The sequence below is a fragment of the Chiloscyllium punctatum genome, unplaced genomic scaffold, assembly GCF_047496795.1.
Source record: "Chiloscyllium punctatum isolate Juve2018m unplaced genomic scaffold, sChiPun1.3 scaffold_467, whole genome shotgun sequence".
Taxonomy (NCBI): Eukaryota; Metazoa; Chordata; class Chondrichthyes; order Orectolobiformes; family Hemiscylliidae; genus Chiloscyllium; species Chiloscyllium punctatum.
The window spans coordinates 92,549-120,048 of record NW_027310201.1 but is presented as its reverse complement, the minus strand read 5'-3'; the positions used below and the strand labels follow the sequence as shown (position 1 = coordinate 120,048).

Genomic DNA, 27,500 nt, shown 5'->3' with positions numbered 1-27,500 from the left:
TGTATATAAACCCCACCCCGAACCCCTCGATTAGATTCCAGTCTGTAACTCCCTCCCCGGGGTATCTGTTATTCTGTATATAAACCCCACCCCGAACCCCTCGATTAGATTCCAGTCTGTAACTCCCTCCCGGGGTATCTGTTATTCTGTATATAAACCCCCCCCGAACCCATCGATTAGATTCCAGTCTGTAACTCCCTCCCGGGGTATCTGTTATTCTGTATATAAACCCCACCCCAAATCCCTCGATTAGATTCCAGTCTGTAACTCCCTCCCCGGGGTATCTGTTATTCTGTATATAAACCTCACCCCGAACCCCTCGATTAGATTCCAGTCTGTAACTCCCTCCCCGGGGTATCTGTTATTCTGTATATAAACCCCACCCCGAACCCCTCGATTAGATTCCAGTCTGTAACTCCCTCCCCGGGGTATCTGTTATTCTGTATATACACCCCACCCCGAACCCCTCGATTAGATTCCAGTCTGTAACTCCCTCCCCGGGGTATCTGTTATTCTGTATATAAACCCCACCCCGAACCCCTCGATTAGATTCCAGTCTGTAACCCCCTCCCCGGGGTATCTGTTATTCTGTATATAAACCCCACCCCGAACCCCTCGATTAGATTCCAGTCTGTAACTCCCCCCCCCGGGGGATCTGTCGTTCTGTGTATAAACCTCACCCCGAACCCCTCGATTAGACTCCAGTCTGTAACTCCCTCCTGGGGTATCTGTTATTCTGTATATAAACCCCCCCCGAACCCATCGATTAGATTCCAGTCTGTAACTCCCTCCCGGGGTATCTGTTATTCTGTATATAAACCCCACCCCGAACCCCTTGATTAGATTCCAGTCTGTAACTCCCTCCACGGGGTATCTGTTATTCTGTATATAAACCCCACCCCGAACCCCTCGATTAGATTCCAGTCTGTCACTCCCTCCCCGGGGTATCTGTTATTCTGGATATAAACCCCACCCCGAACCTCTCGATTAGATTCCAGTCTGTAACCCCCTCCCCGGGGTATCTGTTATTCTGTATATAAACCACCCCGAACACCTCGATTAGATTCCAGTCTGTAACTCCCTCCCCGGGGTATCTGTTATTCTGTATATAAACCCCTCACCGAACCCCTTGATTAAATTCCAGTCTGTAACTCCCCTCCCCGGGGTATCTGTTATTCTGTATATAAACCACCCCGAACACCTCGATTAGATTCCAGTCTGTAACTCCCTCCCCGGGGTATCTGTTATTCTGTATATAAACCCCACCCCGAACCCCTCGATTAGATTCCAGTCTGTAACTCCCTCCCCGAGGTATCTGTCATTCTGTATATAAACCCCACCCCGAACCCATCGATTAGATTCCAGTCTGTAACTCCCTCCCCGGGGTATCTGTTATTCTGTATATAAACCCCACCCCGAACCCCTCGATTAGATTCCAGGCTGTAACTCCCTCCCAGGGGTATCTGTTATTCTGTATATAAACCCCACCCCGAACCCTCGATTAGATTCCAGTCTGTAACTCCCTCCCCGGGGTATCTGTTATTCTGTATATAAACCCCACCCCGAACCCCTTGATTAGATTCCAGTCTGTAACTCCCTCCCCGGGGTATCTGTTATTCTGTATATAAACCCCCCCGAACCCCTCGATTAGATTCCAGTCTGTAACTCCCTCCCCGGGGTATCTGTTATTCTGTATATAAACCCCACCCCTGAACCCCTCGATTCGATTCCAGTCTGTAACTCCCTCCCCGGGGTATCTGTTATTCTGTATATAAACCCCACCCCAAACCCCTCGATTAGATTCCAGTCTGTAACTCCCTCCCCGGGGTATCTGTTATTCTGTATATAAACCTCACCCCGAACCCCTCGATTAGATGCCAGTCTGTAACTTCCTCCCAGGGTATCTGTTATTCTGTATATAAACCACCCCGAACCCCTCGATTAGATTCCAGTCTGTAACTCCCTCCCCGGGGTATCTGTTATTCTGTATATAAACCACCCCGAACCCCTCGATTAGATTCCAGTCTGTAACTCACTCCACGGGGTATCTGTTATTCTGTATATAAACCACCCCGAACCCCTCGATTAGATTCCAGTCTGTAACTCACTCCACGGGGTATCTGTTATTCTGTATATAAACCCCACCCCGAACCCCTCGATTAGATTCCAGTCTGTAACTCCCTCCCCGGGGTATCTGTTATTCTGTATATAAACCCCATCCCGAACTCATCGATTAGATTCCAGTCTGTAACTCCCTCCCCGGGGTATCTGTTATTCTGTATATAAACCCCACCCCGAACCCCTCGATTAGATTCCAGTCTGTAACTCCCTCCCCGGGGTATCTGTTATTCTGTATATAAACCCCCCCCGAAGCCCTCGATTAGATTCCAGTCTGTAACTCCCTCCCCGGGGTATCTGTTATTCTGTATATAAACCCCAACCCGAACCCCTCGATTCGATTCCAGTCTGTAACTCCCTCCCCGGGGTATCTGTTATTCTGTATATAAACCCCACCCCGAACCCCTCGATTAGATTCCAGTCTGTGACTCCCTCCCCGGGGTATCTGTTATTCTGTATATAAACCCCACCCTAAACCCCTCGATTAGATTCCAGTCTGTAACTCCCTCCCCGGGGTATCTGTTATTCTGTATATAAACCCCACCCCGAACCCCTCAATTAGATTCCAGTCTGTAACTCCCTCCCCGGGGTATCTGTTATTCTGTATATAAACCCCACCCCGAACCCCTCGATTAGATTCCAGTCTGTAACTCCCTCCCCAGGGTATCTGTTATTCTGTATATAAACCCCACCCTAAACCCCTCGATTAGATTCCAGTCTGTAACTCCCTCCCCGGGGTATCTGTTATTCTGTATATAAACCCTACCCCGAACCCCTCGATTAGATTCCAGTCTGTAACTCCCTCCCCGGGGTATCTGTTATTCTGTATATAAACCCCACCTCGAACCCCTCGATTAGGTTCCAGTCTGTAACTCCCTCCCCGGGGTATCTGTTATTCTGTATATAAACCCCACCCCGAACCCCTCGATTAGATTCCAGTCTGTAACTCCCTCCCCGGGGTATCTGTTATTCTGTATATAAACCACCCCGAACCCCTCGATTAGATTCCAGTCTGTAACTCCCTCCCCGGGGTATCTGTTATTCTGTATATAAACCCCACCCCGAACCCCTCGATTAGATTCCAGTCTGTAACTCCCTCCCCGGGGTATCTGTTATTCTGTATATAAACCACAACCGAACCCCTCGATTAGATTCCAGTCTGTAACTCCCTCACGGGGTATCTGTTATTCTGTATATAAACCCCACCCCGAACCCCTCGATTAGATTCCAGTCTGTAACTCCCTCCCTGGGGTATCTGTTATTCTGCATATAAACCACCCCGAACCCATCGATTAGATTCCAGTCTGTAACTCCCTCCCTGGGGTATCTGTTATTCTGCATATAAACCACCCCGAACCCATCGATTAGATTCCAGTCTGTAACTCCCTCCCCGGGGTATCTGTTATTCTGTATATAAACCACCCCGAACCCCTCGATTAGATTCCAGTCTGTAACTCCCTCCCTGGGGTATCTGTTATTCTGTATATAAAGCCCACCCGAACCCCTCGATTAGATTCCAGTCTGTAACTCCCTTCCCAGGGTATCTGTTATTCTGTATATAAACCCCACCCCGAACCCCTCGATTAGATTCCAGTCTGTAACTCCCTCCCCGGTGTATCTGTTATTCTGTATATAAACCCCACCCCGAACCCCTCGATTAGATTCCAGTCTGTAACTCCCTCCCTGGGGTATCTGTCATTCTGTATATAAACCACCCTGAACCCCTCGATTAGATACCAGACTGTAATTCCCTCCCCGGGGTATATGTTATTCTGTATATAAACCCCACCCCGAACCCCTCGATTAGATTCCAGTCTGTAACTCCCTCCCCGGGGTATCTGTTATTCTGTATATAAACCCCACCCCGAACCCCTCGATTAGATTCCAGTCTGTAACTCCCTCCCGGGGTATCTGTTATTCTGTATATAAACCCCACCCTGAACCCCTCGATTAGATTCCAGTCTGTAACTCCCCCCCCCGGGGTATCTGTTATTCTGTATATAAACCCCACCCCGAACCCCTCGATTAGATTCCAGTCTGTAACTCCCCCCCCCGGGGTATCTGTTATTCTGTATATAAAGCCCACCCGAACCCGTCGATTAGATTCCAGTCTGTAACTCCCTCCCCGGGGTATCTGTTATTCTGTATATAAACCCCACCCCGAACCCCTCGATTAGATTCCAGTCTGTAACTCCCTCCCCGGTGTATCTGTTATTCTGTATATAAACCCCACCCCGAACCCCTCGATTAGATTCCAGTCTGTAACTCCCTCCCTGGGGTATCTGTCATTCTGTATATAAACCACCCTGAACCCCTCGATTAGATACCAGACTGTAATTCCCTCCCCGGGGTATATGTTATTCTGTATATAAACCCCACCCCGAACCCCTCGATTAGATTCCAGTCTGTAACTCCCTCCCCGGGGTATCTGTTATTCTGTATATAAACCCCACCCCGAACCCCTCGATTAGATTCCAGTCTGTAACTCCCTCCCGGGGTATCTGTTATTCTGTATATAAACCCCACCCTGAACCCCTCGATTAGATTCCAGTCTGTAACTCCCTCCCCGGGGTATCTGTTATTCTGTATATAAACCACCCCGAACCCCTCGATTAGATTCCAGTCTGTAACTCCCTCCGGGGTATCTGTTATTCTGTATATAAACCCCACCACGAACCCCTCGATTAGATTCCAGTCTGTAACTCCCTCCCGGGTATCTGTTATTCTGTATATAAACCCCACCACGAACCCCTCGATTAGATTCCAGTCTGTAACTCCATCCCGGGGTATCTGTTATTCTGTATATAAACCCCACCCCGAACCCCTCGATTAGATTCCAGTCTGTAACTCCCTCCCCGGGGTATCTGTTATTCTGTATATAAACCACCCCGAACCCCTCGATTAGATTCCAGTCTGTAACTCCCTCCCGGGGTATCTGTTATTCTGTATATAAACCCCACCCCGAACCCCTCGATTAGATTCCAGTCTGTAATTCCCTCCCCGGGGTATCTGTTATTCTGTATATAACCCCCACCCCGAACCCCTCGATTAGATTCCAGTCTGTAACTCCCTCCCCGGGGTATCTGTTATTCTGTATATAAACCCCACCCCGAACCCCTCGATTAGATTCCAGTCTGTAATTCCCTCCCCGGGGTATCTGTTATTCTGTATATAAACCCCACCCCGAACCCCTCGATTAGATTCCAGTCTGTAACTCCCTCCCCGGGGTATCTGATATTCTGTACATAAACCCCACCCCGAACCCCTCGATTAGATTCCAGTCTGTAACTCCCTCTCGGGGTATCTGTTATTCTGTATATAAACCCCACCCCGAACCCCTCGATTAGATTCCAGTCTGTAACTCCCTCCCCGGGGTATCTGTTATTCTGTATATAAACCCCACCCCGAACACCTCGATTAGATTCCAGTCTGTAACTCCCTGCCGGGGTATGTGTCATTCTGTATATAAACCCCACCCCGAACCCCTCGATTAGATTCCAGTCTGTAACTCCCTCCCGGGGTATCTGTTATTCTGTATATAAACCACCCCGAACCCCTCGATTAGATTCCAGTCTGTAACTCCCTCCCCGGGGTATCTGTTATTCTGTATATAAACCCCACCCCGAACCCCTCGATTAGATTCCAGTCTGTAACTCCCTCCCGGGGTATCTGTTATTCTGTATATAATCCCCACCCCGAACCCCTCAATTAGATTCCAGTCTGTAACTTCCTCCCCGGGGTGTCTGTTATTCTGTATATAAACCCCACCCCGAACCCCTCGATCAGATTCCAGTCTGTAACTCCCGCCCCGGGGTATGTTATTCTGTATATAAACCCCACCCCGAACCCCTCGATTAGATTCCAGTCTGTAAGTCCCTCCCGGGGGTATCTGTTATTCTGTATATAAACCATCCCGAACCCCTCGATTAGATTCCAGTCTGTAACTCCCTCCCGGGGTATCTGTTATTCTGTATATAAACCCCACCCCGAACCCCTCGATTAGATTCCAGTCTGTAACTCCCTCCCCGGGGTATCTGTTATTCTGTATATAAACCACCCCAAACCCCTCGATTAGATGCCAGTCTGTAACTCCCGCCCCGGGGTATGTTATTCTGTATATAAACCCCACCCTGAACACCTCGATTAGATTCCAGTCTGTAAGCCCCTCCCCGGGGTATCTGTTATTCTGTATATAAACCCAACCCCCAAACCCCTCGATTAGATTCCAGTCTGTAACTCCCTCCCCGGGGTATCTGTTATCCTGTATATAAACCATCCCGAACCCCTCGATTAGATTCCAGTCTGTAACTCCCTCCTGGGGTATCTGTTATTCTGTATATAAACCCCACCCCGAACCCCTCGATTAGATTCCAGTCTGTAACTCCCTCCCTGGGGTATCTGTTATTCTGCATATAAACCACCCCGAACCCCTCGATTAGATTCCAGTCTGTAACTCCCTCCCCGGGGTATCTGTTATTTTGTATATAAACCCCACCCCGAACCCCTCGATTAGATTCCAGTCTGTAACTCCCTCCCCGGGGTATCTGTTATTCTGTATATAAACCCCACCCCGAACCCCTCGATTAGATTCCAGTCTGTAACTCCCTCCCCGGGGTATCGGTTATTCTGCATATAAACCCCACCCCAAACCCCTCGATTAGATTCCAGTCTGTAACTCCCTCCCCGGGGTATCTGTTATTCTGTATATAAACCCCCCCGAACCCCTCGATTAGATTCCAGTCTGTAACTCCCTCCCCGGGGTATCTGTAAGTCTGTATACAAACCCCACCCCAAACCCCTCGATTAGATTCCAGTCTGTAACTCCCTCCCCGGGGTATCTGATATTCTGTATATAAACCCCACCCCGAACCCCTCGATTAGATTCCAGTCTGTAACTCCCTCCCCGGGGTATCTGTTATTCTGTATATAAACCCCACCCCGAACCCCTCGATTAGATTCTAGTCTGTAACTCCATCCCCGGGGTATCTGTTATTCTGTATATAAACCCCACCCCGAACCCCTCGATTAGATTCCAGTCTGTAACTCCCTCCCCGGGGTATCTGTTATTCTGTATATAAACCCCACCCTGAACCCCTCGATTAGATTCCAGTCTGTAACTCCCTCCCCGGGGTATATGTTATTCTGCATATAAACCCCACCCCGAACCCCTCGATTAGATTCCAGTCTGTAACTCCCTCCCCGGGGTATCTGTTATTCTGTATATAAACCCCACTCCGAACCCCTCGATTAGATTTCAGTCTGTAACTCCCTCCCCGGGGTATCTGTTATTCTGTATATAAACCCCAACCCGAACCCCTCGATTAGATTCCAGTCTGTAACTCCCTCCCCGGGGTATCGGTTATTCTGTATATAAACCCCACCCCGAACCCCTCGATTAGATTCCAGTCTGTAACTCCCTCCCGGGGTATCTGTTATTCTGTATATAAACCCCACCCCGAACCCCTCGATTAGATTCCAGTCTGTAACTCCCTCCCCGGGGTATCTGTTATTCTGTGTATAAACCCCACCCCGAACCCCTCGATTAGTTTCCAGTCTGTAAATCCTTCCCGGGTGTCTGTTATTCTGTATATAAACCCCACCCCGAACCCCTCGATTAGATTCCAGTCTGTAACTCCCGCCCCGGGTTATCTGTTATTCTGTATATAAACCCCACCCCGAACCCCTCGATTAGATTCCAGTCTGTAACTCCCTCCCCGGGGTATCTGTTATTCTGTATATAAACCCCACCCCGAACCCCTCGATTAGATTCCAGTCTGTAACTGCCTCCCGGGGTATCTGTTATTCTGTATATAAACCCCACCCCGAACCCCTCGATTCGATTCCATTCTGTAACTCCCTCCCCGGGGTATCTCTTATTCTGTATATAAACCCCACCCCGAACCCCTCGATTTGATTCCAGTCTGTAACTCCCTCCCCGGGGTATCTGTTATTCTGTATATAAACCCCACCCCGAACCCCTCGATTAGATTCCAGTCTGTAACTCCCTCCCCGGGGTATCTGTTATTCTGTATATAAACCACCCCGAACCCCTCGATTAGATTCCAGTCTGTAACTCCCTCCCGGTGTATCTGTTATTCTGTATATAAACCACTCCGAACCCCTCGATTAGATTCCAGTCTGTAACTCTCTCCCCGGCGTATCTGTTATTCTGTATAAACCCCACCCCGAACCCCTCGATTAGATTCCAATCTGTAACTCCCTCCCCGGGGTATCTGTTATTCTGTATATAAACCACCCCGAACCCCTCGATTAGATTCCAGTCTGTAACTTCCTCCCCGGGGTATCTTTTATTCTGTGTATAAACCACCCCGAACCCCTCGATTAGATTCCAGTCTGTAACTCCCTCCCGGTGTATCTGTTATTCTGTATATAAACCCCTTCCCCCGAAACCCTCGATTAGATTCCATTCTGTAACTCCCTCCCCGGGGTATCTGTTATTCTGTATATAAACCACCCCGAACCCCTCGATTAGATTCCAGTCTGTAACTCCCTCCCGGGGTATCTGTTATTCTGTATATAAACCACCCCGAACCCCTCGATTAGATTCCAGACTGTATCTCCCTACCCGGGGTATCTGTTATTCTGTATATAATCCCCACCCCGAACCCCTCGATTAGATTCCAGTCTGTAACTCCCTCCCCGGGGTATCTGTTATTCTGTATATAAACCCCACCCCGAACCCCTCGATAAGATTCCAGTCAGTAACTCCCTCCCCGGGGTATCTGTTATTCTGTATATAAACCACCCCGAACCCCTCGATTAGATTCCAGTGTGTAACTTCCTCCCCGGGGTATCCGTTATTCTGTGTATAAACCACCCCGAACCCCTCGATTAGATTCCAGTCTGTTACTCCCTCCCCGGGGTATCTGTTATTCTGTATATAAACCCCACCCCGAACCCTCGATTAGATTCCAGTCTGGAACTCCCTCCCAGGTATCTGTTATTCTGTATATAAACCCCACCCCGAACCCCTCGATTAGATTCCAGTCTGTTACTCCCTTCCCGGGGTATCTGTTATTCTGTATATAAACCACCCCGAACCCCTCGATTAGATTCCAGTCTGTTACTCCCTCCCGGGGTATCTGTTATTCTGTATATAAACCACCCCGAACCCCTCGATTAGATTCCAGTCTGTAACTTCCTCCCCGGGGTATCCGTTATTCTGTGTATAAACCACCCCGAACCCCTCGATTAGATTCCAGTCTGTAACTCCCTCCCCGGGGTATCTGTTATTCTGTATATAAACCCCACCCCGAACCCCTCGATTAGATTCCAGTCTGTAACTCCCTCCCGGGGTATCTGTTATCCTGTATATAAACCACCCCGAACCCCTCGATTAGGATCCAGTCTGTAACTCCCTCCCGGGCTATCTGTTATTCTGTATATAAACCCCACCCCGAACCCCTCGATTAGATTCCAGTCTGTAACTCCCTCCCCGGGGTATCTGTTATTCTGTATATAAACCACCCCGAACCCCTCGATTCGATTCCAGTCTGTAACTCACTCCCGGGGTATCTGTTATTCTGTATATAAACCCCACCCCGAACCCCTCGATTAGATTCCAGTCTGTAACTCCCTCCCCGGGGTATCTGTTATTCTGTATATAAACCCCACCCCGAACCCCTCGATTAGATTCCAGTCTGTAACTCCCTCCCCGGGGTATCTGTTATTCTGTATATAAACCCCTCCCCGAACCCCTCGATTAGATTCCAGTCTGTAACTCCCTCCCCGGGGTATCTGTTATTCTGTATATAAACCCCACCCCGAACCCCTCGATTAGATTCCAGTCTTTAACTCCCTCCCCGTGGTATCTGTTATTCTGTATATAAACCCCACCCCGAACCCCTCGATTAGATTCCAGTCTGTAACTCCCTCCCCAGGGTATCTGTTATTCTGTATATAAACCCCACCCCGAACCCCTCGATTAGATTCCAGTCTGTAACTCCCTCCCGGGGTATCTGTTATTCTGTATATAAACCACCCCGAACCCCTCGATTAGATTCCAGTCTGTAACTCCCTCCCCGGGGTATCTGTTATTCTGTATATAAACCCCACCCCGAACCCCTCGATTAGATTCCAGTCTGTAACTCCCTCCCGGGGTATCTGTTATTCTGTATATAAACCACCCCGAACCCCTCGATTAGATTCCAGTCTGTAACTCCCTCCCCGGGGTATCTGTTATTCTGTATATAAACCACCCCGAACCCCTCGATTAGATTCCTGTCTGTAACTCCCTCCCCGGGGTATCTGTTATTCTGTATATAAACCCCACCCCGAACCCCTCGATTAGATTCCAGTCTGTAACTCCCTCCCGGGGTATCTGTTATCCTGTATATAAACCACCCCGAACCCCTCGATTAGATTCCAGTCTGGAACTCCCTCCCCGGGGTATCTGTTATTCTGTATATAAACCACCCCGAACCCCTCGATTAGATTCCAGTCTGTAACTCCCTCCCCGGGGTATCTGTTATTCTGTATATAAACCACCCCGAACCCCTCGATTAGATTCCAGTCTGTAACTCCCTCCCGGGGTATCTGTTATTCTGTATATAAACCCCACCCCGAACCCCTCGATTAGATTCCAGTCTGTAACTCCCTCCCCGGGGTATCTGTTATTCTGTATATAAACCCCAGCCCGAACCCCTCGATTAGATTCCAGTCTGTAACTCCCTCCCCGGGGTATCTGTTATTCTGTATATAAACCCCACCCTGAACCCCTCGATTAGATTCCAGTCTGTAACTCCCTCCCCGGGGTATCTGTTATTCTGTATATAAACCCCACCCCGAACCCCTCGATTAGATTCCAGTCTGTAACTCCCTCCCCGGGGTATGTGTTATTCTGTATTTTAACCGCTGTTTCCTCTCTCTCTCTGTCTCTCTCTCTCTCTCTTTCTCGGTATCGTTTGGAAAGTTCTTGCCTCGCATGTTTGTCAGCTGAAACTTCCTCATTGCGCGTTCGTTCAGCGTTTTTTGCACATCTCATTTTCCCCTTCCTTCCACCACCCCCCCCCACCACTCCACTCCCCCCCCCGCCCCCCCCCCCGTCCTCCCTGACCAGTTCCCTCTTGCACAGCAGTTGTCGCATACTCTCCCCTGTTCGCTTGATCTCTTGGAGGGGCAGAGAGAGAGAGAGAGAGAGAGACAGAGAGGAAGAGAGAGAGGGAGAGAGACAGAGAGGAAGAGAGAGAGAGAGAGAGAGGGACAGAGAGAGAGAGAGAGAGAGAGAGAGAGAGACAGAGGGAGAGAGACAGAGACAGAACGAGAGAGAGAGAGGGAGAGAGAGAGAGAGAGAGGGAGAGTAGCGTCGAGCTGCCTCATTCTGAGGAATCCCCGACTTAGTTTTCGCCGAACGAACGCTCGCTCTTGGCTCCCCAAAACGATGGTGAGGTAAGGTTCTCCTGTTGCCGAATTTCGGAACGGGCTCCCCTCAAATCTCCAACCGTCCTGGGGTGGATCCCCGACCCGCGTTGTTCCTGTTCCTGCGGGGTGTTTTTTTCTTTTGGGCGCGGGGTTGGCGGGGGTTGGGGGGGGAAGTGGGGGGGTGGCGGGTGTCCCACGTAAACTCTCCCTCCCCTCCGAACGAGCGCGATCGCATCGAGGTCGTGGGGGAGGGGGTGGGCCCTGGGAACTGGGGTAGAGGAAGCTTCGCTCTCTATCTCGTGGTGGGGGGGGGGGGAAGGGGTAGAGGAAGCTTTACTCTGGATCTAATCCCTTGAGATTGGGGTACAGTGTAGAAAGAGCTTTACTCTGTATCTCACTCTCTGTCCCTGGGAGTGGGGGATGGTGTAGAGGGAGCTTTACTCTGTATCTAACCCCCCCCTGTCCCTGGGAGTGGGGGGACAGTGTAGAAAGAGCTTTACTCTGTATCTAACCCTCTGTCCCTGGGAGTGGGGGGGACAGTGTAGAGGGACCTTTACTCTGTATCTAACCCCCTGTCCCTGGGAGTGGGGGGGACGGTGTAGAGCGAGCTTTACTCTGTATCTAACCCCCCTGTCCCTGGGAGTGGGGGGACGCTGTAGAGGGAGCTTTACTCTGTATCTAACCCCCTGTCCCTGGGAGTGGGGGATGGTGTAGAGAGAGCTTTACGCTGTATCTAACCCCCTGTCCCTGGGAGTGGGTGGACGGTGTAGAGGGAGCTATACTCTGTATCTAACCCCCTGTCCCTGGGAGTGGGGGGACGGTGTAGAGCGAGCTTTACTCTGTATCTAACCCCCTGTACCTGGGAGTGGGGGGGTGGGGACAGTGTAGAGGGAGCTTTACTCTGTTTCTAAACCCCTGTTAACATTACAGTCCAGTCATGGGTATATCCTGGTGTGTGTGATTTCCGAAATGTCTTCCGGGGGGCAGTGGATTTGTCTCTGGTTCCCAGAGAGTTCAGAGACAGACGTGGGGCCTTTGTGTTTCCTGTTCACACTGCTATGGATGGTTAACGGAAAATCTCTCCCAGTCCCAGGGTGACATCCTGGTAAATCTCTCCCAGTCCCCAAAGGGTAACATCCTGGTAAATCTCTCCCAGTCCCAAAAGGGTAACATCCTGGTAAATCTCTCCCAGCCCCAGGGTAACACCCTGGTAAATCTCTCCCAGCCCCAGGGTAACATCCTGGTAAATCTCTCCCAGTCCCCAAAGGGTAACATCCTGGTAAATCTCTCCCAGTCCCCAAAGGGTAACATCCTGGTAAATCTCTCCCTGTCCCAAAGGGTAACATCCTGGTAAATCTCTCCCAGCCCCAGGGTAACATCCTGGTAAATCTCTCCCAGTCCCAAAGGGTAACATCCTGGTAAATCTCTCCCAGTCCCCAAAGGGTAACATCCTGGTAAATCTCTCCCAGTCCCAAAGGGTAACATCCTGGTAAATCTCTCCCAGCCCAAGGGTAACATCCTGGTAAATCTCTCCCAGCCCCAGGGTAACATCCTGGTAAATCTCTTCCAGTCCCCAAAGGGTAACATCCTGGTAAATCTCTCCCAGTCCCAACGGGTAACATCCTGGTAAATCTCTCCCAGTCCCAAAGGGTAACATCCTGGTAAATCTCTCCCAGTCCCAAAGGGTAACATCCTGGTAAATCTCTCCCAGTCCCAAAAGGGTAACATCCTGGTAAATCTCTCCCAGTCCCAAAAGGGTAACATCCTGGTAAATCTCTCCCAGCCCCAGGGTAACACCCTGGTAAATCTCTCCCAGCCCCAGGGTAACATCCTGGTAAATCTCTCCCAGTCCCCAAAGGGTAACATCCTGGTAAATCTCTCCCAGTCCCCAAAGGGTAACATCCTGGTAAATCTCTCCCTGTCCCAAAGGGTAACATCCTGGTAAATCTCTCCCAGCCCCAGGGTAACATCCTGGTAAATCTCTCCCAGTCCCAAAGGGTAACATCCTGGTAAATCTCTCCCAGTCCCCAAAGGGTAACATCCTGGTAAATCTCTCCCAGTCCCAAAGGGTAACATCCTGGTAAATCTCTCCCAGCCCAAGGGTAACATCCTGGTAAATCTCTCCCAGCCCCAGGGTAACATCCTGGTAAATCTCTTCCAGTCCCCAAAGGGTAACATCCTGGTAAATCTCTCCCAGTCCCAACGGGTAACATCCTGGTAAATCTCTCCCAGTCCCAAAGGGTAACATCCTGGTAAATCTCTCCCAGTCCCAAAGGGTAACATCCTGGTAAATCTCTCCCAGTCCCCAAAGGGTAACATCCTGGTAAATCTCTCCCAGTCCCCAAAGGGTAACATCCTGGTAAATCTCTCCCAGTCCCAGGGTAACATCCTGGTAAATCTCTCCCAGCCCCAGGGTAACATCCTGGTAAATCTCTCACAGTCCCAAAGGGTAACATCCTGGTAAATCTCTCCCAGTCCCCAAAGGGTAACATCCTGGTAAATCTCTCCCAGTCCCCAAAGGGTAACATCCTGGTAAATCTCTCCCAGTCCCAGGGTAACATCCTGGTAAATCTCTCCCAGCCCCAGGGTAACATCTTGGTAAATCTCTCCCAGTCCCAGGGTAACATCCTGGTAAATCTCTCCCAGTCCCAAAAGGGTAACATCCTGGTAAATCTCTCCCAGCCCCAGGGTAACATCCTGGTAAATCTCTCCCAGCCCCAGGGTAACATCCTGGTAAATCTCTCCGAGCCCCAAAGGGTAACATCCTGGTAAATCTCTCCGAGCCCCAAAGGGTAACATCCTGGTAAATCTCTCCCAGTCCCAGGGTAACATCCTGGTAAATCTCTCCCAGTCCCCAAAGGGTAACATCCTGGTAAATCTCTCCCAGTCCCAGGGTAACATCCTGGTAAATCTCTCCCAACCCCAAAGGGTAACATCCTGGTAAATCTCTCCCAGTCCCCAAAGGGCAACATCCTGGTAAATCTCTCCCTGTCCCAAAGGGTAACATCCTGGTAAATCTCTCCCAACCCCAAAGGGTAACATCCTGGTAAAGCTCTCCCAGTCCCCAAAGGGTAACATCCTGGTAAATCTCTCCCAGTCCCAGGGTAACATCCTGGTAAAACTCTCCCAGTCCCCAAAGGGTAACATCCTGGTAAATCTCTCCCAGTCCCAAAGGGCAACATCCTGGTAAATCTCTCCCAGTCCCAGGGTAACATCCTGGTAAATCTCTCCCAGTCCCCAAAGGGTAACATCCTGGTAAATCTCTCCCAGCCCCAGGGTAACATCCTGGTAAATCTCTCCCAGTCCCAAAGGGTAACATCCTGGTAAATCTCTCCCAGCCCCAGGGTAACATCCTGGTAAATCTCTCCCAGTCGCCAAAAGGTAACATCCTGGTAAATCTCTCCCAGTCCCAGGGTAACATCCTGGTAAATCTCTCCCAGTCCCAGGGTAACATCCTGGTAAATCTCTCCCAGTCCCAAAGGGTAACGTCCTGATAAATCTCTCCCAGTCCCAAAATGTAACATCCTGGTAAATCTCTCCCAGACCCCAAAGGGTAACATCCTGGTAAATCTCTCCCAGTCCCAGGGTAACATCCTGGTAAATCTCTCCCAGTCCCAGGGTAACATCCTGGTAAATCTCTCCCAGTCCCAAAAGGGTAACATCCTGGTAAATCTCTCCCAGCCCCAGGGTAACATCCTGGTAAATCTCTCCCAGCCCCAGGGTAACATCCTGGTAAATCTCTCCCAGCCCCAGGGTAACATCCTGGTAAATCTCTCCGAGCCCCAAAGGGTAACATCCTGGTAAATCTCTCCCAGACCCAGGGTAACATCCTGGTAAATCTCTCATAGCCCCAAAGGGTAACATCCTGGTAAATCTCTCCCAACCCCAAAGGGTAACATCCTGGTAAATCTCTCCCAGTCCCCAAAGGGCAACATCCTGGTAAATCTCTCCCTGTCCCAAAGGGTAACATCCTGGTAAATCTCTCCCAACCCCAAAGGGTAACATCCTGGTAAATCTCTCCCAGTCCCCAAAGGGTAACATCCTGGTAAATCTCTCCCAGTCCCAGGGTAACATCCTGGTAAATCTCTCCCAGTCCCCAAAGGGTAACATCCTGGTAAATCTCTCCCAGTCCCAAAGGGTAACATCCTGGTAAATCTCTCCCAGTCCCAGGGTAACATACTGGTAAATCTCTCCCAGACCCCAAAGGGTAACATCCTGATAAATCTCTCCCAGTCCCAAAGGGTAACATCCTGGTAAATCTCTCCCAGCCCCAGGGTAACATCCTGGTAAATCTCTCCCAGTCCCCAAAAGGTAACATCCTGGTAAATCTCTCCCAGTCCCAGGGTAACATCCTGGTAAATCTCTCCCAGTCCCAGGGTAACATCCTGGTAAATCTCTCCCAGTCCCAAAGGGTAACGTCCTGGTAAATCTCTCCCAGTCCCAAATGGTAACATCCTGGTAAATCTCTCCCAGACCCCAAAGGGTAACATCCTGGTAAATCTCTCCCAGTCCCAGGATAACATCCTGGTAAATCTCTCCCAGTCCCCAAAGGGTAACATCCTGGTAAATCTCTCCCAGTCCCCAAAGGGTAACATCCTGGTAAATCTCTCCCAGTCCCAAATGGTAACATCCTGGTAAATCTCTCCCAGTCCCCAAAGGGTAACATCCTGGTAAATCTCTCCCAGTCCCAAAGGGTAACATCCTGGTAAATCTCTCCCAGTCCCAAAGGGTAACATCCTGGTAAATCTCTCCCAGTCCCAAAGGGTAATATCCTGGTAAATCTCTCCCAGCCCCAGGGTAACATCCTGGTAAATCTCTCCCAGTCCCCAAAGGGTAACATCCTGGTTAATCTCTCCCAGTCCCCAGGGTAACATCCTGGTAAATCTCTCCCAGTCCCAGGGTAACATCCTGGTAAAACTCTCCCAGCCCCAGGGTAACATCCTGGTAAATCTCTCCCAGTCCCCAAAGGGTAACATCCTGGTAAATCTCTCCCAGCCCCAGGGTAACATCCTGGTAAATCTCTCCCAGCCCCAGGGTAACATCCTGGTAAATCTCTCCCAGTCCCAAAAGGGTAACCTCCTGGTAAATCTCTCCCAGTCCCAGGGTAACATCCTGGTAAATCTCTCCCAGTCCCCAAAGGGTAACATCCTGGTAAATCTCTCCCAGTCCCAAAGGGTAACATCCTGGTAAATCTCTCCCAGCCCCAAAGGGTAACATCCTGGTAAATCTCTCCCAGCCCCAGAGTAACATCCTGGTAAATCTCTCCCAGCCCCAAAGGGTAACATCCTGGTAAATCTCTCCCAGCCCCAAAGGGTAACATCCTGGTAAATCTCTTCCAGCCCCAGGGTAACATCCTGGTAAATCTCTCCCAGTCCCAGGGTAACATCCAGGTAAATCTCTCCCAGTCCCAGGGTAACATCCTGGTAAATCTCTCCCAGTCTCAGGGTAACATCCTGGTAAATGTCTCCCAGTCCCAGGGTAACATCCAGGTAAATCTCTCCCAGTCCCAGCGTAACGTCCTGGTAAATCTCTCCCAGTCCCAGGGTAACATCCTGGTAAATCTCTCCCAGTCCCACAGGGTAACATCCTGGTAAATCTCTCCCAGTCCCAGGGTAACATCCTGGTAAATCTCTCCCAGCCCCAGGGTAACATCCTGGTAAATCTCTCCCAGTCCCAAAGGGTAACATCCTGGTAAATCTCTCCCAGTCCCCAAAGGGTAACATCCTGGTAAATCTCTCCCAGTCCCCAAAGGGTAACATCCTGGTAAATCTCTCCCAGCCCCAGGGTAACATCCTGGTAAATCTCTCCCAGTCCCAAAGGGTAACATCCTGGTAAATCTCTCCCAGTCCCCAAAGGGTAACATCCTGGTAAATCTCTCCCAGCCCCAAAGGGTAACATCCTGGTAAATCTCTCCCAGTCCCAAAGGGTAACATCCAGGTAAATCTCTCCCAGTCCCAGGGTAACATCCTGGTAAATCTCTCCCAGTCCCAGGGTAACATCCTGGTAAATCTCTCCCAGTCCCAGGGTAACATCCTGGTAAATCTCTCCCAGTCCCAAAGGGTAACATCCTGGTAAATCTCTCCCAGTCCCAAAAGGTAACATCCTGGTGAATCTCTCCCAGCCCCAGGGTAACATCCTGGTAAATCTCTCCCAGACCCAACGGGTAACATCCTGGTAAATCTCTCCCAGCCCCAAAGGGTAACATCCTGGTAAATCTCTCCCAGTCCCAAAGGGGAACATCCTGGTAAATCTCTCCCTGTCCCATAGGGTAACATCCTGGTAAATCTCTCCCAGACCCAAAGGGTAACATCCTGGTAAATCTCTCCCTGTCCCATAGGGTAACATCCTGGTAAATCTCTCCCAGACCCAAAGGGTAACATCCTGGTAAATCTCTCCCAGTCCCCAAAGGGTAACATCTTGGTAAATCTCTCCCAGCCCCAAAGGGTAACATCCTGGTAGATCTCTCCCAGTCCCAAAGGGTAACATCCTGGTAAATCTCTCCAAGACCCAAAGGGTAACATCCTGGTAAATCTCTCCCAGTCCCAAAGGGTAACATCCTGGTAAATCTCTCCCAGTCCCAAAGGGTAACATCCTGGTAAATCTCTCCCAGCCCCAAAGGGTAACATCCTGGTAGATCTCTCCCAGTCCCAAAGGGTAACATCCTGGTAAATCTCTCCAAGACCCAAAGGGTAACATCCTGGTAGATCTCTCCCAGTCCCAAAGGGTAACATCCTGGTAAATCTCTCCCAGTCCCAAAGGGTAACATCCTGGTAAATCTCTCCCAGTCCCAAAGGGTAACATCCTGGTAAATCTCTCCCAGTCCCAAAGGGTAACATCCTGGTAAATCTCTCCCAACCCCAAAGGGTAACATCCTGGTAAATCTCTCCAAGTCCCAGGGTAACATCCTGGTAAATCTCTCCCAGCCCCAAAGGGTAACATCCTGGTAAATCTCTCCCAACCCCAAAGGGTAACATCCTGGTAAATCTCGCCCAACCCCAAAGGGTAACATCCTGGTAAATCTCTCCCAGCCCCAGGGTAACATCCTGGTAAATCTCTCCCAGTCCCCAAAGGGTAACATCCTGGTAAATCTCTCCCAGCCCCAAAGGGTAACATCCTGGTAAATCACGCCCAACCCCAAAGGGGAACATCCTGGTAAATCTCTCCCAGTCCCAGGGTAACATCCTGGTAATTCTCTCCCAGCCCCAGGGTAACATCCTGGTAAATCTCTCCCAGTCCCAAAGGGTAACATCCTGGTAAATCTCTCCCAGCCCCAGGGTAACATCCTGGTAAATCTCTCCCAGTCCCAGGGTAACATCCTGGTAAATCTCTCCCAGTCCCCAAAGGGTATCATCCTGGTAAATCTCTCCCAGTCCCATAGGGTAACATCCTGGTAAATCTCTCCCAGTCCCAGGGTACCATCCTGGTAAATCTCTCCCAGCCCCAGGGTAACATCCTGGTAAATCTCTCCCAGTCCCCAAAGGGTAACATCCTGGTAAATCTCTCCCAGTCCCCAAAGGGTACCATCCTGGTAAATCTCTCCCAGTCCCCAAAGGGTACCATCCTGGTAAATCTCTCCCAGCCCCAGGTTAACATCCTGGTAAATCTCTCCCAGTCCCAAAGGGTAACATCCTGGTAAATCTCTCCCAGCCCCAGGGTAACATCCTGGTAAATCTCTCCCAGTCCCAAAGGGTAACATCCTGGTAAATCTCTCCCAGTCCCAGGGTAACATCCTGGTAAATCTCTCCCAGCCCCAAAGGGCAACATCCTGGTAAATCTCACCCAGTCCCCAAAGGGTAACATCCTGGTAAATCTCTCCCAGTCCCAAAGGGTAACATCCTGGTAAATCTCTCCCAGTCCCAGGGTAACATCCTGGTAAATCTCTCCCAGCCCCAGGGTAACATCCTGGTAAATCTCTCCCAGTCCCCAAAGGGTAACATCCTGGTAAATCTCTACCAGTCCCCAAAGGGTAACATCCTGGTAAATCTCTCCCAGTCCCAAAGGGTAACATCCTGGTAAATCTCTCCCAACCCCAAAGGGTAACATCCTGGTAAATCTCTCCCAGCCCCAGGTTAACATCCTGGTAAATCTCTCCCAGTCGCAAAGGGTAACATCCTGGTAAATCTCTCCCAGCCCCAGGGTAACATCCTGGTAAATCTCTCCCAGTTCCAAAGGGTAACATCCTGGTAAATCTCTCCCAGCCCCAAAGGGTAACATCCTGGTAAATCTCTCCCAGCCCCAAAGGGTAACATCCTGGTAAATCTCTCCCAGCCCCAGAGTAACATCCTGGTAAATCTCTCCCAGCCCCAAAGGGTAACATCCTGGTAAATCTCTCCCAGCCCCAAAGGGTAACATCCTGGTAAATCTCTTCCAGCCCCAGGGTAACATCCTGGTAAATCTCTCCCAGTCCCAGGGTAACATCCAGGTAAATCTCTCCCAGTCCCAGGGTAACATCCTGGTAAATCTCTCCCAGTCTCAGGGTAACATCCTGGTAAATGTCTCCCAGTCCCAGGGTAACATCCAGGTAAATCTCTCCCAGTCCCAGCGTAACGTCCTGGTAAATCTCTCCCAGTCCCAGGGTAACATCCTGGTAAATCTCTCCCAGTCCCACAGGGTAACATCCTGGTAAATCTCTCCCAGTCCCAGGGTAACATCCTGGTAAATCTCTCCCAGCCCCAGGGTAACATCCTGGTAAATCTCTCCCAGTCCCAAAGGGTAACATCCTGGTAAATCTCTCCCAGTCCCCAAAGGGTAACATCCTGGTAAATCTCTCCCAGTCCCCAAAGGGTAACATCCTGGTAAATCTCTCCCAGCCCCAGGGTAACATCCTGGTAAATCTCTCCCAGTCCCAAAGGGTAACATCCTGGTAAATCTCTCCCAGTCCCCAAAGGGTAACATCCTGGTAAATCTCTCCCAGCCCCAAAGGGTAACATCCTGGTAAATCTCTCCCAGTCCCAAAGGGTAACATCCAGGTAAATCTCTCCCAGTCCCAGGGTAACATCCTGGTAAATCTCTCCCAGTCCCAGGGTAACATCCTGGTAAATCTCTCCCAGTCCCAGGGTAACATCCTGGTAAATCTCTCCCAGTCCCAAAGGGTAACATCCTGGTAAATCTCTCCCAGTCCCAAAAGGTAACATCCTGGTGAATCTCTCCCAGCCCCAGGGTAACATCCTGGTAAATCTCTCCCAGACCCAACGGGTAACATCCTGGTAAATCTCTCCCAGCCCCAAAGGGTAACATCCTGGTAAATCTCTCCCAGTCCCAAAGGGGAACATCCTGGTAAATCTCTCCCTGTCCCATAGGGTAACATCCTGGTAAATCTCTCCCAGACCCAAAGGGTAACATCCTGGTAAATCTCTCCCTGTCCCATAGGGTAACATCCTGGTAAATCTCTCCCAGACCCAAAGGGTAACATCCTGGTAAATCTCTCCCAGTCCCCAAAGGGTAACATCTTGGTAAATCTCTCCCAGCCCCAAAGGGTAACATCCTGGTAGATCTCTCCCAGTCCCAAAGGGTAACATCCTGGTAAATCTCTCCAAGACCCAAAGGGTAACATCCTGGTAAATCTCTCCCAGTCCCAAAGGGTAACATCCTGGTAAATCTCTCCCAGTCCCAAAGGGTAACATCCTGGTAAATCTCTCCCAGCCCCAAAGGGTAACATCCTGGTAGATCTCTCCCAGTCCCAAAGGGTAACATCCTGGTAAATCTCTCCAAGACCCAAAGGGTAACATCCTGGTAGATCTCTCCCAGTCCCAAAGGGTAACATCCTGGTAAATCTCTCCCAGTCCCAAAGGGTAACATCCTGGTAAATCTCTCCCAGTCCCAAAGGGTAACATCCTGGTAAATCTCTCCCAGTCCCAAAGGGTAACATCCTGGTAAATCTCTCCCAACCCCAAAGGGTAACATCCTGGTAAATCTCTCCAAGTCCCAGGGTAACATCCTGGTAAATCTCTCCCAGCCCCAAAGGGTAACATCCTGGTAAATCTCTCCCAACCCCAAAGGGTAACATCCTGGTAAATCTCGCCCAACCCCAAAGGGTAACATCCTGGTAAATCTCTCCCAGCCCCAGGGTAACATCCTGGTAAATCTCTCCCAGTCCCCAAAGGGTAACATCCTGGTAAATCTCTCCCAGCCCCAAAGGGTAACATCCTGGTAAATCACGCCCAACCCCAAAGGGGAACATCCTGGTAAATCTCTCCCAGTCCCAGGGTAACATCCTGGTAATTCTCTCCCAGCCCCAGGGTAACATCCTGGTAAATCTCTCCCAGTCCCAAAGGGTAACATCCTGGTAAATCTCTCCCAGCCCCAGGGTAACATCCTGGTAAATCTCTCCCAGTCCCAGGGTAACATCCTGGTAAATCTCTCCCAGTCCCCAAAGGGTATCATCCTGGTAAATCTCTCCCAGTCCCATAGGGTAACATCCTGGTAAATCTCTCCCAGTCCCAGGGTACCATCCTGGTAAATCTCTCCCAGCGCCAGGGTAACATCCTGGTAAATCTCTCCCAGTCCCCAAAGGGTAACATCCTGGTAAATCTCTCCCAGTCCCCAAAGGGTACCATCCTGGTAAATCTCTCCCAGCCCCAGGTTAACATCCTGGTAAATCTCTCCCAGTCCCAAAGGGTAACATCCTGGTAAATCTCTCCCAGCCCCAGGGTAACATCCTGGTAAATCTCTCCCAGTCCCAAAGGGTAACATCCTGGTAAATCTCTCCCAGTCCCAGGGTAACATCCTGGTAAATCTCTCCCAGCCCCAAAGGGCAACATCCTGGTAAATCTCTCCCAGTCCCCAAAGGGTAACATCCTGGTAAATCTCTCCCAGTCCCAAAGGGTAACATCCTGGTAAATCTCTCCCAGTCCCAGGGTAACATCCTGGTAAATCTCTCCCAGCCCCAGGGTAACATCCTGGTAAATCTCTCCCAGTCCCCAAAGGGTAACATCCTGGTAAATCTCTACCAGTCCCCAAAGGGTAACATCCTGGTAAATCTCTCCCAGTCCCAAAGGGTAACATCCTGGTAAATCTCTCCCAACCCCAAAGGGTAACATCCTGGTAAATCTCTCCCAGCCCCAGGTTAACATCCTGGTAAATCTCTCCCAGTCGCAAAGGGTAACATCCTGGTAAATCTCACCCAGCCCCAGGGTAACATCCTGGTAAATCTCTCCCAGTTCCAAAGGGTAACATCCTGGTAAATCTCTCCCAGCCCCAAAGGGTAACATCCTGGTAAATCTCTCCCAGTCCCCAAAGGGTAACATCCTGGTAAATCTCTCCCAGTCACCAGGGTAACATCCTGCTAAATCTCTCCCAGTCCCAAAGGGTAACATCCTGGTAAATCCCTCCCAGTCCCAGGGTAACATCCTGGTAAATCTCTCCCAGTCCCAAAGGGTACCATCCTGGTAAATCTCTCTCAATCCCAGGGTGACATCCTGGTAAATCTCTACCAGCCCCAGGGTAACATCCTGGTAAATCTCTCCCAGTCCCAAAGGGTAACATCCTGGTAAATCTCTCCCAGCCCCAAAGGGTAACATCCTGGTAAATCTCTCCCAGTCCCCAAAGGGTAACATCCTGGTAAATCTCTCCCAGCCCCAGGGTAACATCCTGGTAAATCTCTCCAATTCCCCAAAGGGTAACATCCTGGTAAATCTCTCCCAGCCCCAGGGTAACATCCTGGTAAATCTCTCCCAGTCCCCAGGGTAACATCCTGGTAAATCTCTCCCAGTCCCAAAGGGTAACATCCTGGTAAATCTCTCCCAGTCCCAAAGGGTAACATCCTGGTAAATCTCTCCCAGTCCGAAAGGGTAATATCCTGGTAAATCTCTCCCAGTCCCCAGGGTAACATCCTGGTAAATCTCTCCCAGTCCCAAAGGGTAACATCCTGATAAATCTCTCCCAGTCCCCAAAGGGTATCATCCTGGTAAATCTCTCCCAGCCCCTGAGTAACATCCTGGTAAATCTCTCCCAGTCCCCAAAGAGAAACATCCTGGTAAATCTCTCCCAGCCCCAGGGTAACATCCTGGTAAATCTCTCCCAGTCCCAGGGTAACATCCTGGTAAATCTCTCCCAGCCCCAAAGGGTAACATCCTGGTACATCTCTCCCAGCACCAAGGAGATATCTGTACACTTGACTGGTGTCTCTCAGTCCCCTCTCTCTCTCAAGGAGATATCTTTACACTGACTGGTGTCTCTCAGTCCCCCCTCTCTCTCTCAGGGAGATATCTGTGCACTGACTGGTGTCTCGCAGTCCCCTCTCTCTCAGGGAGACATCTGTACACTGACTGGTGTCTCTCAGTCCCCCCTCTCTCTCTCTCTGGGAGATATCTGTACACTGACTGGTGTCTCTCAGTCCCCCCTCTCTCTCTCTCAGGGAGATATCTGTACACTGACTGGTGTCTCTCAGTCCCCCCTCTCTCTCAGGGAGATATCTGTACACTGACTGGTGTTCCTCAGTCCCCTCTCTCTCTCAGGGAGATATCTGTACACTGACTGGTGTCTCTCAGTCCCCTCTCTCTCTCAGGGAGATATCTGTACACTGACTTGTGTCTCTCAGTCCCCTCTCTCTCTCAGGGAGATATCTGTACACTGACTGGTGTCTCTCAGTCCCCTCTCTGTCAGGGAGATATCTGTACACTGACTGGTGTCTCTCAGTCCCCTCTCTCTCAGGGAGATATCTGTACACTGACTGGTGTCTCTCAGTCCCCCCTCTCTCTCAGGGAGATATCTGTACACTGACTGGTGTCTCTCAGTCCCCTCTCTCTCTCCCAGGGAGATATCTGCACACTGGTGTCTCTCAGTCCCCTCTCTCTCTCTCAGGGAGATATCTGTACACTGACTGGTGTCTCTCAGTCCCCTCTCTCTCTCAGGGAGATATCTGTACACTGACTGGTGTCTCTCAGTCCCCTCTCTCTCTCTCAGGGAGATATCTGTACACTGACTGGTGTCTCTCAGTCCCCCCTCTCTCTCAGGGAGATATCTGTACACTGACTGGTGTCTCTCAGTCCCCTCTCTCTCTCCCAGGGAGATATCTGTACACTGACTGGTGTCTCTCAGTCCCCCCTCTCTCTCTCAGGGAGATATCTGTACACTGACTGGTGTCTCTCAGTCCCCCCTCTCTGTCTCTCTCAGGGAGATATCTGTACACTGACTGGTGTCTCTCAGTCCCCCCTCTCTCTCTCTCAGGGAGATATCCATACACTGACTGGTGTCTCTCAGTCCCCCCTCTCTCTCAGGGTGATATCTGTACACTGACTGGTGTCTCTTAGTTCCCCCTCTCTCTCTCACAGGGAGATATCTGTACACTGACTGGTGTCTCTCAGTCCCCTCTCTCTCAGGGAGATATCTGTACACTGACTGGTGTCTCTCAGTCCCCTCTCTCTCTCTCAGGGAGATATCTGTACACTGACTGGTGTCTCTCAGTCCCCTCTCTCTCTCTCAGGGAGATATCTGTACACTGACTGGTGTCTCTCAGTCCCCTCTCTCTCTCTCAGGGAGATATCTGTACACTGACTGGTGTCTCTCAGTCCTCTCTCTCTCTCAGGGTGATATCTGTACACTGACTGGTGTCTCTCAGTCCCCCCTCTCTCTCTCAGAGAGATATCTGCACACTGACTGGTGTCTCTCAGTCCCCCCTCTCTCTCTCTCTCAGGGAGATATCTGTGCACTGACTGGTGTCTCTCAGTCCCCTCTCTCTCTCAGGGAGATATCTGTACACTGACTGGTGTCTCTAAGTCCCCTCTCTCTCTCAGGGAGATATCTGTGCACTGACTGGTGTCTCTCAGTCCCCTCTCTCTCTCAGGGAGATATCTGTACACTGACTGGTGTCTCTCAGTCCCCTCTCTCTCTCAGGGAGATATCTGTACACTGACTGGTGTCTCTCAGTCCCCCCTCTCTCTCTCTCAGGGAGATATCTGTACACTGACTGGTGTCTCTCAGTCCCCCCTCTCTCTCTCAGGGAGATATCTGTACACTGACTGGTGTCTCTCAGTCCCCTCTCTCTCCCAGGGAGATATTTGTACACTGACTGGTGTCTCTCAATCCCCCCTCTCTCTCTCAGGGAGATATCTGTACACTGACTGGTGTCTCTCAGTCCCCTCTCTCTCAGGGAGATATCTGTACACTGACTGGTGTCTCTCAGTCCCCCCTCTCTCTCTCTCAGGGAGATATCTGTACACTGACTGGTGTCTCTCAGTCCCCTCTCTCTCTCAGGGAGATATCTGTACACTGACTGGTGTCTCTCAGTCTCCTCTCTCTCTCAGGGAGATATCTGTACACTGACTGGTGTCTCTCAGTCCCCCCTCTCTCTCTCTCAGGGAGATATCTGTACACTGACTGGTGTCTCTCAGTCCCCCGTCTCTCTCAGGGAGATATCTGTACACTGACTGGTGTCTCTCAGTCCCCCCTCTCTCTCAGGGAGATATCTGTACACTGACTGGTGTCTCTCAGTTCCCCCTCTCTCTCTCAGGGAGATATCTGTACACTGACTGGTGTCTCTCAGTCCCCCCTCTCTCTCTCTCTCTCAGGGAGATATCTGTACACTGACTGGTGTCTCTCAGTCCCCTCTCTCTCAGGGAGATATCTGTACACTGACTGGTGTCTCTCAGTCCTCTCTCTCTCAGGGAGATATCTGTACACTGACTGGTGTCTCTCAGTCCCCTCTCTCTCTCTCTCAGGGAGATATCTGTACACTGACTGGTGTCTCTCAGTCCCCTCCCTCTCTCAGGGAGATATCTGTACACTCACTCGTGTCTCTCAGTCCCCTCTCTCTCTCCCAGGGAGATATCTGTACACTGACTGGTGTCTCTCAGTCCCCCCTCTCTCTCTCAGGGAGATATCTGTACACTGACTGGTGTCTCTCAGTCCTCTCTCTCTCTCTCAGTGAGATATCTGTACACTGACTGGTGTCTCTCAGTCCTCCCTCTCTCTCTCTGGGAGATATTTGTACACTGACTGGTGTCTCTCAGTCCCCTCTCTCTCTCTCTCAGGGAGATATCTGTACACTGACTGGTGTCTCTCAGTCCCCCCTCTCTCTCTCTCAGGGAGATATCTGTACACTGACTGGTGTCTCTCAGTCCCCTCTCTCTCTCTCTCTCAGGGAGATATCTGTACACTGACTGGTGTCTCTCAGTCCCCCCTCTCTGTCTCTCTCAGGGAGATATCTGTACACTGACTGGTGTCTCTCAGTCCCCCCTCTCTCTCTCTCAGGGAGATATCTGTACACTGACTGGTGTCTCTTAGTCCCCCCTCTCTCTCTCACAGGGAGATATCTGTACACTGACTGGTGTCTCTCAGTCCCCTCTCTCTCTCAGGGAGATATCTGTACACTGACTGGTGTCTCTCAGTCCCCCCTCTCTCTCTAGGGAGATATCTGTACACTGACTGGTGTCTCTCAGTCCCCCCTCTCTCTCTCTCTCAGGGAGATATCTGTACACTGACTGGTGTCTCTCAGTCCCCTCTCTCTCTCAGGGAGATATCTGTACACTGACTGGTGTCTCTCAGTCCCCTCTCTCTCAGGGAGATATCTGTACACTGACTGGTGTCTCTCAGTCCCCTCTGTCTCTCTCAGGGAGATATCTGTACACTGACTGGTGTCTCTCATTCCCCCTGTCTCTCAGGGAGATATCTGTACACTGACTGGTGTCTCTCAGTCCCCTCTCTCTCAGGGAGATATCTGTACACTGACTGGTGTCTCTCAGTCCCCTCTCTCTCAGGGAGATATCTGTACACTGACTGGTGTCTCTCAGTCCCCCCTCTCTCTCAGGGAGATATCTGTGCACTGACTGGTGTCTCTCAGTCCCCCTCTCTCTCAGGGAGATATCTGTACACTGACTGGTGTCTCTCAGTCCCCTCTCTCTCTCTCAGGGAGATATTTGTACACTGACTGGTGTCTCTCAGTCCCCTCTCTCTCTCAGGGAGATATCTGTACACTGACTGGTGTCTCTCAGTCCCCTCTCTCTCTCTCAGGGATATATCTGTACACTGACTGGTGTCTCTCAGTCCCCCCCCTCTCTCTCTCA

General features: G+C 50.6%; 1 long non-coding RNA gene across 1 annotated transcript in view; it reads left to right on the top strand.

Moving 5' to 3' along the window:
- The window catches only part of LOC140472901 (uncharacterized), a 34,751-nt gene that overhangs the window by 1,732 nt on the left and 5,519 nt on the right, over positions 1 to 27,500 (top strand). The window contains exon 2 of the long non-coding RNA XR_011957936.1: positions 11,198 to 11,526. This is a non-coding gene — a long non-coding RNA (uncharacterized lncRNA). The remainder of the gene's footprint in view (positions 1 to 11,197; positions 11,527 to 27,500) is intronic.